This window comes from Aquarana catesbeiana, linkage group LG03 (genome assembly GCF_042186555.1).
Source record: "Aquarana catesbeiana isolate 2022-GZ linkage group LG03, ASM4218655v1, whole genome shotgun sequence".
NCBI lineage: Eukaryota > Metazoa > Chordata > Amphibia > Anura > Ranidae > Aquarana > Aquarana catesbeiana.
In genome coordinates this window covers 539,703,499-539,721,321 of record NC_133326.1, presented here as the reverse complement: position 1 = coordinate 539,721,321, position 17,823 = coordinate 539,703,499, and the positions used below count along the sequence as shown (strand labels likewise).

Below are 17,823 nucleotides of genomic sequence, written 5' to 3'. Positions count from 1 at the left end.
GGCACTGAGCGAGCTGCAATGGAGAGGTTGCAGATGGGCACTGAGCAGGATGCAATGGAAAGGCTACAGAGGGGCACTGATCAGGCTGCAATGGAGAGGCTTCAGATGGGCACTGCACTGATCAGGCTGCAATGGAGAGGCTGCAGATAGGCACTGAGCAGGCTGCATTAATGGGCAATGGTAAGGCTGCAGATGGGCACTGATCAGGCTACAATGATGGTCAATGAAAAGGCTGCAGATGGGCACTGATCAGGCTGCATTGATGGGCACTAATCAGGCTGCATTGATGGACAATGGTGAGGCTGCATTGATGGACACTGATAAGGCTGCATTGATGGGCTGTGACCCTTTTTCTGCTTCAAAGTTCTTTATTTTAAAATGTACATTTTTTTCCTGAAACTTCCCTCCTAAAATTTAGGTGCATGTTATACTCCGATAAATACAGTAATCACCGCTAGTTTTTTATTTTTTGCAAAACAAACGAAAAAAGATCAAAAATTTTGAAAAAAATTAGGTTTTTTTTTTCGTTTCTGTTATAAAATTTTGCAAATAAATAATATTTCTTCATTATTTAGGCCAAAATGTATTCTGCTACATTTCTTTGGTGAAAATACCACAAATCAGTGATCAGTGTATATTATTTAGTCTGTAGGAAAGTTGTGGAGTCCACAAACTATTGGATATTATCTGAAAATCAATCAATCCTGATGTACATTTCTTGAAGCAGTACAAATACCCCCGAAATTACCCCTTTTTGAAAAGTAGATAGTCTGAGGCATTTAGTATGAGGCATGGCGAGTTTTTTGAAGTTGTCATTTTTTGTCATAATTTTTTGGAAAATTAAGAAATTAAAGCAATTCTTTACATACTGTCACCAGTGCAGTACAGCGCCACCATACAAAACACACAAAAAAACCAGACTAGTGCTATCCCTGTAAGCAACACACAAAATATAACAGTCTGTATAAAAAGTTCTCTTAGCTCTAGGTGCTGCAGCTCTCTCAAGAATCCACAGGATGGTGGACGTGATCTGAAATGTACAAAGAGAAGAGAGCGCAAGGCTACCCTAGTGTGATATTGTTTAATGCTAAAAATGCAAATTCAAGTTAAAAGGGTTACACTCACAAACATGGATCTCAGGATCGCATGTATAGCAAGGATGTCTCCTCTCCTGGCCTGAATGGATGGGTTGGCTCCCAAAAACGAGTGATGTGGATGGGGGATGTTAGAGCGAACTCCGCTTCCTCATCATGTCAGGCTGTGTTTGCTGTGAGACACGCGCATGGTCCAGCTGGCGCAGCGTGACGTCACTCGTGGCCGTGAATGGAAGAGTGAAATAACTCCTCCTGGCTAACAGAGAGGTTGCCACGACAAAATGTTTCGGAGGCGCGGCCTCCTACTTCAGGTCACGCCCTTCTCTCCTTTAGCCTGCTTTTATGTGAAACCTCCCGCCCCTCCCACGGAACAGCCAATGCCATTCAACAGGTCAGGAGCACGGAGCTCACAACAGGAGCTATATTTAAAGTATGTTTAAAGAGGGGAGGGCCTGATACATAGCAACAGCGTTCAAAGAAATATATATATATACATTTAATGCATTTGCTTTAATAAAGTTAAAAAATAAAAATTCAAAATAGATATAGTGTTTAATTATACTATTTAAAATACATAGAACTTCTAAAATATTTCCAAAAATTATATATATGTATATATACATGTGCATTGAAGGATACACACATACACATATGTAGCACTGACCCCCGAAGGAGCTGCTGGTTATTATTTTTGGTCTTTCCGTCACACCTTACCCACAGTTCACCATACCAGAAACTTAGAGTCTATACTGAGCCTTGCGCCCACCGATGTATGCACCAGTCACTTAGCTCTTTTTTCAATGCTTTTTATTAAACAACTTGAGCAGTAGAGGGATGGAGTGTTAGGGGAAAGTTCAGATACCTTGTGCAGATCACTGAGGAACTTGAGATCCCGGAGACAAGTACACCTTCAGTCAACGGATCTTGCTCACCCGGATAGGCCTCTCTCACTGGCCTAGCAGCCAGAATGATGCACGGACAAAAGTCTGTGCCACAGACTTGATGATAACAATAATTGTTGAACAATCCTCTGCCACAGGATTTAGTGTTAGTTGAACAATCCTCTGCCACATGATTTAGTGTTAGTTGAACGATCCTCTGCCACAGGATTTAGTAATGGTAGCGAACACAACAACACAGTACCAAGGTTCCTTTAAGCCATCCGGCAGTACTGTGAGGTAGATTGGTTAGAATGCATCCTCCAATTGAGTCACCAGGCTCCTTTTGAGATACCAGCCTTTCGCTCGGTCCTCTCAAAGATAAGTCCTCCCCCGGATCTTTCAATTGCTCGGCTTCTTCCCGCAGGACAGACAGCACAGGACCACCTCTGAACCAGTAGGCCCCAGACAGCTTCTGGTACTACTTGCAGTCACATAGCCTCGGGCCAGCAGGACCCCGAGGCAGAAAAGGAGTTGTCATATACCTTAGGCCAGGTGGGCCATGAGGTGAGAGAGATAAAAAAAATGGCGTCTGCTCCTTAAGTATCCTTTCCCAGAATGCACAGCGGTGAACCACTCCCACTGAGCTGTTTCTGGTGACTCGGTTAAATTGATGATAGGCAACTCCTATCCTCATATTGATTAGTGGTTCCAAATTAATAATAACTACTGCAGTAGGGAACAGACACAAAAGATACGCTCAGCATCTTTCCAAATTACTGTTCTGCTTTATTATGATGCAATTGAAGGTTTTTATGCACATGATTACGTAGGTATTACATTAATATTACAATTGTACATTTATGGTAACAAGGGGCGTTACATAGGCAGGCTAATTCTAATCAGGACTCGAAAGAATGTAAACATTTACTGAAAACATTATTAGTGCGGTGTGCACAGTGAGGGCAGAGTGCAATACATACAAAATACAATACAATTATATACAGAACTTAAAAATTTCCATTACAGTCTCCCCTCTTTTGATCAATATTTTGATCACTAACCATACCTGCTATCACCTTTAACCTGGAACCTCCACACGCTTAGGTGGAGGTAGTCCTGGCCAAAGAGGCAAAAAACTCCATTGTGGAGAAAATAATAGCTGAGCAACTTTTTCATTACAAAATGACTTTTCATTGTGAAAAACAAATGATTGATAAGACATATTTACAGAGTACTGGCTGTACACTCCTGTGGCCAGAATGGCCTTCTAGCTGAATTGTGGACATGCTGACTTATCAGCATATGTAAACACAGACAATTCTACATATAATGGAAGACATACAAAAGACAAATATGACTTCAACATGGCTAAACTATTTTTCAAATATATATATCCCTTACAATTAAAGTAATTGAATCAAAAAGTACCCTAGACTGTGATCACAAGAGGGAAACAAATCAAACACAGAGATTTCTTTAATTTAGTCATTTTTGCAGTGTCTGGTGTGCATCCAGGTGACTTTTCCTTCAAGTTTTGCAAAAACTGTACATGAAATAGATGCTGTATTGAGTCTCCAAACATTTCCTTATATATAAATGTCTCTTAACAATCCACAAGTCACCTGGCTTTAGTTTTAGATCCTTCCAAACTTTTAGGATCTGGAATTGGGGAGAAAAACACATAAATGAGTTTGTCAAAAAACCTTAAAAGATCAGCAACATTCTCTGTGAGATCCGAATGGAGGACTTCAGCTGCTGAGACAAAATATAAGCAAGTGAGTAACACACTCCCAAACCAAATCCCATAGGGAGAGAGTCCAACATCCCCCTTAGGGGCTTCATAAAATATAAGAAAACATTCAGGCAAAAGTTTTCTAGTTTCTTACTCTACTTTGTCCGCTACATTGTAGACAGTAAGGGGTGTAAAAATAAAACCTCAAAACTTCTATTAAGGACTCTCCTATAAAAAATGATTTCCTCTGTTACTCTCTGTACTTTCTGTACTCTGTACTTACAAACTACTTCTGATAACACTTTTTACTGTGGCCTTTGCAGTAGCATTTGCCACTGGACATCCAAAAAACATGTCCATACAGACAAAATGCATACTCGTAAGATCCTAACTTGGGCATCTGGATATATCTTTTTTTTAATCTCTGGAAGGGATGTTCAGCTTTTGGTAACACCTTTGGTAAAAGGTAAAACAAGAAGTGGTATGTTATAAAAACAACTGTGGGGAACCCTGGCTCTATCCCATGCTCATTTACTAAGGCAGCCATAACTGCTTGTGACTGATGACACAGTCCATGTGTCAAGCTGTTGGGAAAAGAGTGGCTGGCAGACATAAATGATCACCTTTTCCAAAGTACTGTTTCATAAGAAGTTGCCCCCTGTGGACCACTTGTTCTTCTCGTTCTGGGGTCCTTAAAGTTGAATTATTAATCCCAGTTATACTGGGCCAGAACTAGGGTGGAATCTGTTAGTTGCACAGACCCATCAAGTGTCCGGGGCTGTAAATGCAGCATCCTTAGTCACCTGGTCTGCTTCCATGTGTGAAAGTTAATATGGCTACCTCAGCAAGAACCTGGAAGGCTGAAAACAGCCGATCAAATTAACTTGGCATGCTTGGTTGGTTTACCTGCCGAAGTAAAATCAAACTTCTGGCCCTTTAAATGGAACCAAAAGCTCTCTATATCTCGACTATCTATATAAATATACACTCTTTTTATAGCTCACAGGCTTTGCTAAAACATGGAGCTCTGCTTCTTTAGCTGGGGAAAAAAGATCCAATGACTTTGAATACAGAGTATCCTTCTGGGTGATAAACTGCATACTCAAATCTACAAAAAATGTAATATCTGGGTCTTCAGGGAGTGTGTCCTGCACGGGGCTCACAGCAGCTGATTCCTACACCATCAATTTAACACATGTGTCTTCCTTTCTTTTGAATAAATGTACGCATTTTTCATTGTTAGATTTGTACATAAACAAACTCATATTTTAAACCTTTCATTAGACAAACATTTAGTTAGCTGTATATTTGCTGCACAGAATGTCGGACCATTAAAAATTAAATGTTTGACCAAAACAATATCTAACTTTGTCTAATAGCACCTTTGCATAAAAGCTACAGCTCTGATATATCGGGCTGAACCATTTATTACTGGGTCCAGCTTGCATAAATATATTACAATGGTTTGTTTTCTATCATGCTGTTTGTGTAAGAACTCCAGTTTCATGTTTCAAAACACAACTTTTTCCTGGCAATATTATAATAAATGATAACAATACCCTGTGGTCATGCAGAGATGCCCATAAATCCAAAATATTCTTCTGCTTATACCACAGTACTTACAAGAAAAAGGGGCACATCATTTCACAATCTACACATTCTGCTTTGGATTTCAAAAATAAAAATAAATAAAACAAAAGGATCAACAATCTGTATGATGGACCAGAAAGCATCAAAAACTATAAAACAACTGGCTGCAGGTGGCATCTATCCTAACAGGGTGTGCGGACTTGATGTGATGGGTCTGTTATATTTAAATTTTATTTATTATTACTCTCACATCATGGACCGCACATCAAGTTTTCATCAAAAACCTTACAATATCATTTTTGTAGAAAAACTTCTTATGTATCCCATCCATCTTGGCTTTGTTAAATATTATGGCAGCTTTATTCAAAATAACAACCTCATCTTAATCTTTTTTTCTCTCAATAAGGGCTTATTGTATAAATGTAAAATTACAAAATTGTTATCTTAATCTAAACTAATCCCATTTTTACAAATTTCCCCAATAACCTGGATTTCATTTCCAACCAAAGGTTGTCTAAACCAGTTTCATTATATCTATATAATTGTTAAACTCATATTAGAAATTAATACTCATTATTACTTAATTTTACTTAATTTCCCTTTTTTAAATGCACTGTTTCCACTATCAAAGGATATTCAATTTGTGTAATACACGGTTAAATGTAACCTTCATTTTACCATGTCTGGAAAACAGATTCAAAATAATTGTGATCACATTGTTTACCATTAGATTCGTTAACCCGGCACATTTTGTTATAAATGTTTTGTCTAAAAAACAGAAATTGGCAATGGTGTCCTTCCAGCTTATCACTAACCTCTCATCCCAGCCACATTTCTTTCATGAGAGCACAAAGGAGGGGATCACATCTGCGTACATGACACACACAAGCAATAGAACTAAAGGTCCCAGCATTCGCACACACACCAATATCTCTCTAAAATCGCTTACATTTTTCCCATTTGTACACAACATGTGCATATCATTCTCTCATTTTCTTTTAACTCTTTAATATTTCCCTGCCTAAATTCTGCTTTCCTTATTTTGTTTAAATAACTTTTATATCTAGCTTCTATGATTCTATGATCAGATGGGGAGCCACAGTGCTCATCCCATCTTCCCTCTCTGACAACATATAAAGTATTCTGTTTTACCTCTCATTTCTCTGTTTCTGACTTTTACTAGTTGTAGTGCCTGATCCCAAATTCATCCCACAACTTAACATGAAAATGTCCCTTTCTGTCTAGTGTTAATGTCACCCTTGATCCATCCTGCTCACATAGATAGCTGTTTCTCTAGCTGTTTACTCTGCATGATTCTTAGTCCCTGTGAACCTTGGTACCCATTGTGGATCCATGTCCACACTAACCATTAATCTAGGGGCTCAGTATAGGCGGAACCACACCTTCGGTTCATATATAGCGCTCCTCTTGCGCTGGGCATTTTTGAGGGTCTCTTACCCTTCATTCCCTTACTTAATTCAATGCCCATAATGACTGGCCAGTCTTCTCTCTTCTCTACGTGTGCCTATACCCTCTTGCCTCTAAACTACTTTATCTAGCAGATTTACTACATATACCTGTGAACAGCACTATTCTTCCCTTTCTTATCTATAACACTCCGATGGACAATAGACAGGGACAACATAACATATAACCACCAATCAATACAGTTCGATTAAAGGGAGTAAAATAGGTACCCTTTGTCCCGAAAATGCCTTACCGATCAAGGAAGTCTGACAACTCAAATGTAAGCAAAAGGCTTACCTCAGCCGGCTGATTATCAGAAGATTCTGGGATCCCCTCCTGGCTGGCTCGTCATGCTGACTCGGTTAAATTGATGATAGGCAACTCCTATCCTCATATTGATTAGTGGTTCCAAATTAATAATAACTACTGCAGTAGGGAACAGACACAAAAGATACGCTCAGCATCTTTCCAAATTACTGTTCTGCTTTATTATGATGCAATTGAAGGTTTTTATGCACATGATTACGTAGGTATCACATTAATATTACAATTGTACATTTATGGTAACAAGGGGCGTTACATAGGCAGGCTAATTCTAATCAGGACTCGAAAGAATGTAAACATTTACTGAAAACATTATTAGTGCCGTGTGCACAGTGAGGGCAGAGTGCAATACATACAAAATACAATACAATTATATACAGAACTTAAAAATTTCCATTACACTGGTGAGGAAGGACACTCAATACACCTTAGCCTGTTGCCCTTCAATCACTGGCCTGTGGTGACAACGACACCTACAGACTACAGTGTGGAACTGCACGCAACACAGCCAATGCTGGAACAGAGGCTAATTTAGCCATAACATTGAATTTGAACTATGTACAGAACAGATAACCCACTAAATTTACATGCGAGCGCCTGGTCAACAGGCTACACATAGAATACAATAAAATAAAATAAAATAAAATGTAATTCTCATTATTGTCATTAACCATATACATGCTTAGAGAACTATTATCAAATTATTATAAATTATTATCATATTTTGACTTAAAATCATCCTTATTTTGTTGGAATCATCATTTTGATTTAAAGGGGTTGTAAAGGCAATTAAAAAAGAAAAAAAAATAACAAACATGTTATACTTACCTCCACTGTGCAGCTCGTTTTGCACAGAGTGGCCCTGAACCTGGTCTTCTGGGATCCCTCGGCGGCTGTCTCAGCTCCTCCCCGCAAGAACTAACCACCTTCATGTGAGCTCTCTCGCATGGTGGTTAGTTCTTGCGGGCGCGCGCCCATCATACAGCCGGCGCAAAAAACTGCGAACCTTTACAACCCCTTTAAATAATTTATTAAATTTATAATGATTCTATATTAGTACTAACCTATTCATAATTTTTAATTTCTAATTTTTGATTTTTGATATTTCATTCTTGAGTTCTAAAATTTTTATACATAATTTCCAATAATACATTTTCTATATAAATGTATAATCAATTTCTCTGTTAAACATATGCAGTTTTAAAGGGATTATAGATATATCAAATATAGAAGGTAATATAGTATATACAATGTATGCAGAACAATGCGCCACTTAATGTAATGGTAATATTTCATATCAGAGTACCTATCTCAAGTTCCTCATTTAACCCATCGGGTGTCATGCTGTTTAAAGTAAAAATCCAAAAGATTCTCGTTTACAAAAACAAGCAAATCTTTCGCCTTCCGGGATCATCATCAATATAGACTCAATGCCAAAGAGTTCCAAACCTTCAGTGCTACCACTATGTTTGTGTTTAAAATGACGTGGGACACTGTGTTTTTCTATCTTCTTCTCTATAAACCTACGGTGTTCGACAAAATGTGTCCGCATGGCACGCACCGTCCTTCCAACATAGATAAGCCCACATGGGCACCTCAGTCTATATACAACAAACTGGGTGCTTCAGCAGATGAACTGCTTGATATTGAAAGTGCGTCCATCTTTGTTACAGAATGTTTTGTGACCATGTGAGATGAATCTACAGGCTTTACACTTAGTACCTTTACACTTATAGCATCCTGTAATGTTAAAGAATTGAGGAATATTTGCCATCCTGGCACTCTGCTTTTCCTTAAGACAACTAGGAGCAATAAGGCTTTTGACGTTAGTTGCACGTCGAAAAATAACCTGGGGTTTACTTGGGAGCACTCTCCCAAGTGCTTTGTCTTGCCCCAGGATTGGCCAATGTTTTTGAATTATTTTCTTAATCGCCCAATGTTGGTCATTGAATCTTGTGATAAAATCAAAAATCAAAAATTAGAAATTAAAAATTAAAAATGATAAATAGGTTAGTACTAATATAGAATCATTAGAACTGTAATAAATTATTTAAATCAAAATGATGATTCCAAAAAATAAGAATGATATTAAGTCAAAATATGATAATAATTTATAATAATTTGATAATAGTTCTCTAAGCATGTATATGGTTAATGACAATAATGAGAATTAAATTTTATTTTATTTTATTATATTGTATTCTATGTGTATGTGTGTGTCCTTCAATGCACATGTATATATACATATATATATATACATACATATATACATATATATAATTTTTGAAAATATTTTAGAAGTTCTATGTATTTTAAATAGTATAGTTAAACACTATATCTATTTTGAATTTTTATTTTTTAACTTTATTAAAGCAAATGCATTAAATCTATATATATATTTCTTTGAACGCTGTTGCTATGTATCAGGCCGTCCCCTCTTTAAATATACTTTAAATATAGCTCCTGTTGTGAGCTCCGTGCTCCTGACCTCTTGAATGGCATTGGCTGTTCTGTGGGAGGGGCGGGAGTTTTCACATACAAAAGCAGGCTAGAGGAGAGAAGGGCGTGACCTGCAAACAGCCTGACACAATGAGGAAGCGGAGTTCGCTCTAACATCCCCCATCCACATCACTCATTTTTGGGAGCCAACCCCTCCCACTCAGGCCAGGAGAGGAGACATCCACCTTGCTGTACATGCGACCCTCAGATCCACGTTTGTGAGTATAACCCTTTTAACTTGAATTCACATTTTTAGCATTAAACAATATCACACTAGGGTAGGCTTGCGCTCTATTCTCTTTGTACATTTCAGCGCCATCATACAACTGGTGTGGTGGTGACCAGGGACACTGACTGGTGACAGTATGTAAAAAAAATATATAATTTTTTAAAAAATTTTTAAAATATGTTGACAAGTGCAATATAGTGTTAAGACAGTAACACTGTACTACTCTGCGGAGGTGTGATCAGGATTTTTTTTTCTACACATTATGATTGGTTATACTAATGAAATTTAATTTTTACTGAATTAAACTGATTAATTCAGTGAGTACTGTTGTGATTAGCTGTGATTGTGCATTTTACAGTTATAAGCAACCATAAATATTGTATGGGAATTCTTTTTGGAGAATAAGGATATCATTTAGTGTAACTTTAAGAACAACTACTTAAGAACTAAAACTGGCCATACATGGAGTAAATTTCGTCTGGCTCCTTATAAACCAGCCAAAAGTTGCTCAGTGGGTGTCCCACATCCCTTGATTAAAAATGTTAAAGAACCTGGATGGAAAATTGTAGGTCAAACAGCACCTGCATCCAATCAGCTTGTTAGAAATCTATATGTTCATAGCCAATTTAGCCCTCGCTCACACCGGGCCAATTTGACATACAATTTGACATGTCAAATCGCATGCCAAATCGGAGCCTATTGCCGGCAACGGCACCATCCGAATCGACGACCACTGCCTTGCTAAAGAAGCTGAGGGTAAAGGTGATGGACTGGCTAAGCATGTCTCCAGACCGAAAACCCTATTGAGCATCTGTGGGGCATCCTCAAATGGAAGGTGGAGTAAAATCCACCAGCTTCGTGATGTCCTCATGGAGGAGTGGAAGAGGACTCCAGTGGCAACCTGTGAAGCTCTGGTGAACTCCATGCCCAAGGGGGTTAAGGGGGTGCTGGAAAATAATGGTGGCCATACAAAATATTCACACTTTGGGCCCAATTTGGACATTTTCACTTAAGGTTGTACTCACTTTTGTTGCCAGCGGTTTAGACATTAATGTGTGTTGAGTTATCCTGAGGAGACAGCAAATTTACACTGTTATACAAGCTGTACACTCACTACTTTACATTGTAACAAAGTGTCATTTCTTCAGTGTTGTCACATGAAAAGATATAATAAAATATTTACAAAGATATGAGGGGTGTACTCACTTTTGTGAGTTACTGTATTTCTTCACATATGTGATTTTGTGTTATGTTATGTCCTCATTGTATGTCCTTTATGGTTTTAACAAGTTGTTATACAAGAATTTTTTGATAATGTTTCAACAAAACGTATTTGTACCTTTAAAGTCTTTTTTTTAGTTTATAGGGTTTTTTTGTGCAAATTTATGGTAGGATGTGGTACCGGACAACCTTGTCCAAATATTAGAGGACCTCTTACGAGGCCCTCCTCCCGCAAAAAAATAATTTATTTGTTCATATTATGGAACTCTGATGCCTCACTACACAATGGTTTTAATCTTCCTTGGGGACTGAACTGCGATATAATACACTTGGGACTTTTTGTGATCCAAGCAAAAAGGGAACTTTGAACTATTGTAGGTGCTTTTCAGAGGATAGGACACCAGTAACAAATGAAAACCTGAAACATACATACATATGTGTATTATATTTATGGACACATTGGGGGTTATTTACGAAAGGCAAATCCACTTTGCACTACAAGTGCAAACTACAAGTGCAAAGTGCACTTGAAATTGCACTGAAAGTGCACATGGAAGTGCAGTTGCTGTAAATCTGAGGGGTAGATCTGAAATGAGGAGAAGCTCTGCTGATTTTATTATCCAATCATCTGCAAGCTAAAATGCTGTTTTTTATTTTCCTTGCATGCCCCCCTCGGATCTACAGCGACTGCACTGAAATTGCACTTTCAGTGCAATTTCAAGTGCACTTTGCTCTTGTAGGTTTGCACTTGTAGTGCAAAGTGGATTTGCCTTTAGTAAATAACCCCCAAAGGGCTCCGATATCCCTCAGAAAACATTCTGTATGATGAAACACGTAAGTGCAGAGCTATGCGGAACATCATAATTAGTTAGTTTTATTACTTGTTTACAATTCCTCGCTTGTATTTGACTTTTTTAAGACATTGATTGGGAAACTGCTACCCTATGTATACGCTTCTCTCTTCTTTTGTATATGAGACCCGCTTCTAATGTATGGGGCCATTTACAACCTGCACAGAGGAGAGAGCGGTCTAGCCATCTGTGGGCAGTATAAAGCCATATTAGAGCTCCTGTGTACTGAGGTCTGACCTTATGGTAAGCTGATTTATGTGGTGGTGGCCAAGACCACTGGAACCGGTGAGGGTGGTGAAATGATTAAACTTCACAGTGGATAGTTTTCTTTGGAAATTTATTGTGGGCTTATTTGCACAATTCACAATTCAGGTGGGAAACCCAAGGTTTCCCAGCTGAACATTTCCCAGTGCATCACTCTGACTCCACCAGGTTGCCTTCTTATACTGCATCCTGGTACCATTTTTTTCCCCAGGGAAAAATGCACATGCACCTGGCAATCCACAAGATGTAAAAGAAAATGTGATTCATCAGACCAGGCCACCTTCTTCCATTGCTCCATGGTCCAGTTCTGATGTGTATGTGCCCTTTTTATGCAGTTTTGGCTGTGGACATGGGTCAGCATGGGCACCCTGACTGGTCTGCGGCTACACAGCCCCATACACAACAAACCACAATGCCCATTTTTCTGTTTTTAACACATCATCTTCAGAGAGAACATATTTCCTTGCTACCTAATATATCCCACCCACTTTGAGGTGCCATTGTTACTAGATAATCAATGTTATTCACCTAACCTTGTGAATTGATACCTAAATTATTTCCCTATAAGATTCCTATAAGATTCCATATTAAAATGAATTTAAAAGTTGTCATGCAAGTCTGCTCTATTAAAGACATTTAAGACGTGCTAATAGTCAGAAAGATTTGGAGATATTGGGCTGGAAGGATTGGGCAGCATTTGCATCTAAATACAGAAGAATGACTTCATTGACTATTGACTTCATTTCCTGGCCTGTACTGTACACTGCACTGGATCCTGCAGGCCATCACCTCCTGCTTAAGACACACCATCCTGGAGGACCATTGTCTGATTGGCTGCTTAGAAGTCACCCTCTTCCTGTTCTCCATAGTCACGCTACACCTAAGGCAGGTGGTCAGACACTATAGCTACCTACTTTGTTCTTCACCTTTAGCAGCCCCCTTTCCCATAAAGCAAGCATGTCATCCAGTACTCAGTTGCTCCCAGGACTTATACACAATGCTATAGTGAGCACAGCAAGCAGGTACTTGTGATTGGGAGACAGGCAGAGTGTTTCAATGACAATCCAGGTATGAGGCAGACAAGGTTCAGAATAGTCAGGGTCAAATCCGTAGTTAAAAGGCAGGTAGAGTTCTGAGCATATTCAATATTTGATCCGAGGTCTTCAACAAGGGAATCCAAACTAGCAGGCAGGACAGAGATACAGGGTGTTTTGAGCATGTGTTAAATACAATACCACAGCATGAGACTGCAGACTTGGCTGGCTTAAATCAGGTTTGGTCTCCACCCAGAGACTGGATACATCAATCATCTTGCAGGTGGACAGAAAGACAGGAAGAATGCATCACAGCCAAAACTAGGATGCTGAAATGAAGCCAGCAACTGTAATGGAGCAGAAGTGCTACACACTCCTGACATCCGTATGATGTCATGGTATAAAAGTCTGAGATTGTCCTGATGGATCTAGAATATATTATCACCCATGGCTTTCCAATTAGTCCCTGATAATTCCCATATATCAACTCTGGTTTGGGTCAGTGGTCCTTCCAGGGGATCTCCACACTAGTTCTTCAGTGACCCTTTTTATTTTTACACTATCCCTTTATTTTTTTTTAATCACTTTTATTCCTATTACAAAAAATGTAAACATCCCTTGTGATAGAAATAAGACATGGCAGGTCCTCTTTATGGAGATATTTGGAGTCTATAAGACTCCAGATCTCTCCTCTACCTTTAAAAGCATGAGATAAAAGAAAAATATGATTTAATGCTTTCCAAAAAACAAAAAATGCAGTGCTTACATCTTCCCTAACCAGAAGTGCCGGCCTCTGCTGAGAGAAAGAAAAAAAAGCCAACACGCTAAAAGAGAAAATTGGGTGAAGGGTATCTTAAGGGTATCTGTTTTTATTTATGGTATATATTATGTTACATATATATTTATATATACTGTATGAAACATTAGCTACTGACATGGAGATAAGAGCAGCGTGGTCTCATGGCTTGTAGGTATCCTCTATAAGCACTGCATTGCACAATATGGAAATAATGGCTATTCCATGCCATTCTGGGCAGACTGATATAAACGTTTGATTTAGGATTAACAGACAGAAATTTGGCATCGACAAGCCCTAACATAATATATCATAACATATAAACGCCATTCTGTGCTTCCCTGTATCATGGTGGGACTGGTGCCAATGACTATGAAGACAATTATAACACCAAGGATAATATAACAAGGAATAGGATACAAAAGTGATTGTGAAAGTGATAAACAAATTAGTTCAAGGGAGGGATATCCCCTTTCAAGTATACACTAGTATGCCCCATACACACGGTCGGACTTTGTTCGGACATTCTGACAACAAAATCCTAGGATTTTTTCCGATGGATGTTGGCTCAAACTTGTCTTGCATACACACGGTCACACAAAGTTGTCGGAAAATCCGATCGTTCTAAACGCGGTGACGTAAAACACGTACGTCGGGACTATAAACGGGGCAGTGGCCAATAGCTTTCATCTCTTTATTTATTCTGAGCATGCGTGGCACTTTGTCCGTCAGATTTGTGTACACACGATCGGAATTTCCGACAACGGATTTTGTTGTCGGAAAATTTTATATCCTGCTCTCCAACTTTGTGTGTCGGAAAATCCGATGGAAAATGTGTGATGGAGCCTACACACAGTCGGAATTTCAGACAACAAGGTCCTATCACACATTTTCCGTCGGAAAATCCGACCGTGTGTATGGGGCAGTAGAATTTTGTTTGACACTTTTCATTGTAAGAACGTATGTTTTTTTTTTCTAATCATGAGTGAGGCCAAATCAATGTTTGTTTTCAACCACTGTGATGAGAATTTTCACGGAACAGGATGGAAAATATTTCTTGAATGTACAGCTTTCTTTCAGTGTATGTGGCAATTGTTCTGTAAAAACCATTCAATCCAAAATCGAACATTAAAAGCAAACAAAATCTTTAACTACCTTCGAACAACATTCAAATATACTGAGAATTTTCGTACAAATTTCCATTCAAAATTCTTCTCATTTATCCACTTGAAGACCTGGCTTATTCTGCCAATTTTTTATTGCAAGTAAAAATCTCCCTTTTTTAGCTAGAAAATTACTTAGAATCCCCGAACATTATACTGTGTATATATATATATATATATATATATATATATATATATATATATATATTAGAGAATAAAATGGTGGGCATTGCAATTTTTTTATGTCATACAGTATTTGTGCAGTTGTTTTTCAAAAGCCATTTTTGTTGGGAAAAAAAAACACTTTAATGAATTTTAATGCAAAAAAACACAACAGATAACCCAATTTTTTGATAGAATACAAAAAATGATGTTACTCTAAGTAAATAGATATCTAGCATGTATGCTTTAAAATTGCTCGTGGAATGGTGACAAACTACGATACTTAAAAATCTCCATGGGGACACTTTTAAAATGTTTAGAGTTACAGAGGAAATCAAGTGCTAGAATGTTTGCTCTCGCTATAATATTTGCGGTGATACCTCACGTATGTGGTGCTTGACCTACCTATGCGTTTGCTTCTGCGTACGAGCATGGAGGGATGGGGGCATGTTAAAAAAATGTTTTTATTATTATTTATTTTATTCTTTTTTTTATTCTTTTTTTTATTTTTACACTATCCCTTTTTTTTTTATATCACTCTTATTCCTATCAACTCTTGATTGGGTCAGTGGTCCTTCCAGGGAATCTCCACACTAGTTTCTCAGTGACCCTTTTGATTTTTAAACTGCCCCTTTAATTTTTTTTTGTTACTTTTATTCCTATCACAAGAAATGTAACCATCCCTGTATGGTGAGATCTGGGGTCTATAGGACCCCAGATCTATCCTCTACCCTTGAAAGTATGAGATTTAAAAAAAAATAGATTTAATGCTTTCCAAAAAACCCTGCAATGATGTCGCTTCCGTCCTTCTACACCATAGAAATGGCCGGGGACCTTCCGTTCTCATCCAGCTCTTTGATAACCTGAAAGCACCGCCAGATTGGCTACCGGGCCCCCCCAATCATACAGGAAAACCCAGAGAGACACTTGTGGGCAGCAGGGGAAAAGCAATCCAGCAGAAAATTAGAAACTAGGATTGCTTTTAGAATAAAAAGGAGATCGCCAGTTGAAAAAAAGGATGCAGCCATACCCCAGTACAAAATCTGGAAGCTAATCATGTACATGTAAGTGATTTGGTGGCAAGCGGTTATACCCAGCTGCAAACAGTTTTATCTGATGTGGCTCTAAATTGCAATCCGTAAAAGAGTAGTTGATGTGTTCGCTGGTTCCCCATCAAACATACTGAAACATTTGTGGGACAGCATAGTCATAAACAAGAAGCTTCAGTCACTAAAAGCACTGTGAATTTGACTGCAATAGATTGTACAGATGAGGGTTAAGGCTCCTGAAATGCAGTCTAAACAAGTCCCTTATCCAGTTAGTATGTAATGCACAAGCCTCAAAAGTAAACACAAAAAAAATTCCATTTCTTTTCTGACCCCCCCCGCTTCATTTATGTCTCACCTGCTCCCCTCTCCCAGACACTGCAGCTCACAGTGGGAGGGTTTCAGCACCAGAGGCAGTGCTGCCAATCCAGAAAGCAGCATGTGGGACTGTGGCCAGGTGCTGGTTGACAAGCTACGGGACTGTAATTGTGAATCAGAAGTGACCATACTGATAGCCATGCACGCTAAAAGAGCTCCTCATCCCACTGTAATACAATCAGACACAGCCCATATAGGAGTGACAACTCTGCTTGCGAATACAGGAGCAGTGCAGCATCGTTGGCACACTATCACAGAAGGCTGCATTAAGTGGTATTCACTGGTAGGACCAACATGTATTTGTTGGAATTTGCAGCGTTACTGTCAGGTCACCTTGAGGCTAGGTGACAGATGCACTCTGTAGGAGTCAGAAGTGGACCGCTAGGTAGTGGACCCTAGGACTGACTGCTGCGGATTGAACCCTGGGAGGTTCAGGAAGCAGGTCTACTGGATCACTGACACAGATCCCACTGGGAGCTAGAGCATAGATTCCCAGGGCGCGGAGTCTAAGAGCCAGCAGGTGTTCACCAGAGCCTCCAGTGGTGAGGATGGACTGCGCTGCAGTCTGGCTCCAGGTCGCGGCCCCCAGGGTCTCACAGCTCCCACTCACGGTAGACTACAGGAGAAAAGGAAGGAGGCAGCAGGCTGGAACAACAAGGAAAGTAAGGGACAAGCCAAGGTCGGGGCCACAAGCAGACAAGGACAACAGCATTCATGCCAAGGTTCAGGGTCACAGGCAAACAGGGATGGTCGGGGACACGCCAAAGGTCAGTGTCACGAGCAGACAGGAATAGTTAAGAACAGACCAAAGTCGGTAACTGGAATCAGACGTAGGAAACACAGCAAGTACACACGAAAGCTAACACACCATGGTTGATCAGCACTGCTGGCTTGCAGTGCACAGGTTAATATAGGGTTCCCTGATAGGGCCTGGGGTGGAGCCTTGCTTAGAGGAGAGGTTACAAAAGCAGTCAGGTGAGGGTCAGCTGGTCTCTAGAGATGAAGACATGGAGACAGGTAAGCTGACCGACAAACTCTATTGCATAACCATGACAGTACCCCCCCACTTATGAGGCCTCCCCCGCCTGTGCC

The 17,823-nt window shown here is 39.3% G+C and overlaps 1 long non-coding RNA gene across 1 annotated transcript; it reads right to left on the bottom strand.

The window, feature by feature from the left end:
• Nucleotides 1-2,737: 2,737 nt before the first annotated feature.
• Nucleotides 2,738-7,439, bottom strand: LOC141134633 (uncharacterized). The gene is made up of 2 exons (XR_012243248.1): nucleotides 7,062-7,439; nucleotides 2,738-3,634 (listed from the first exon to the last, which is right to left on the bottom strand). It is a non-coding gene; the product is annotated as an uncharacterized lncRNA (long non-coding RNA).
• Nucleotides 7,440-17,823: the final 10,384 nt, after the last annotated feature.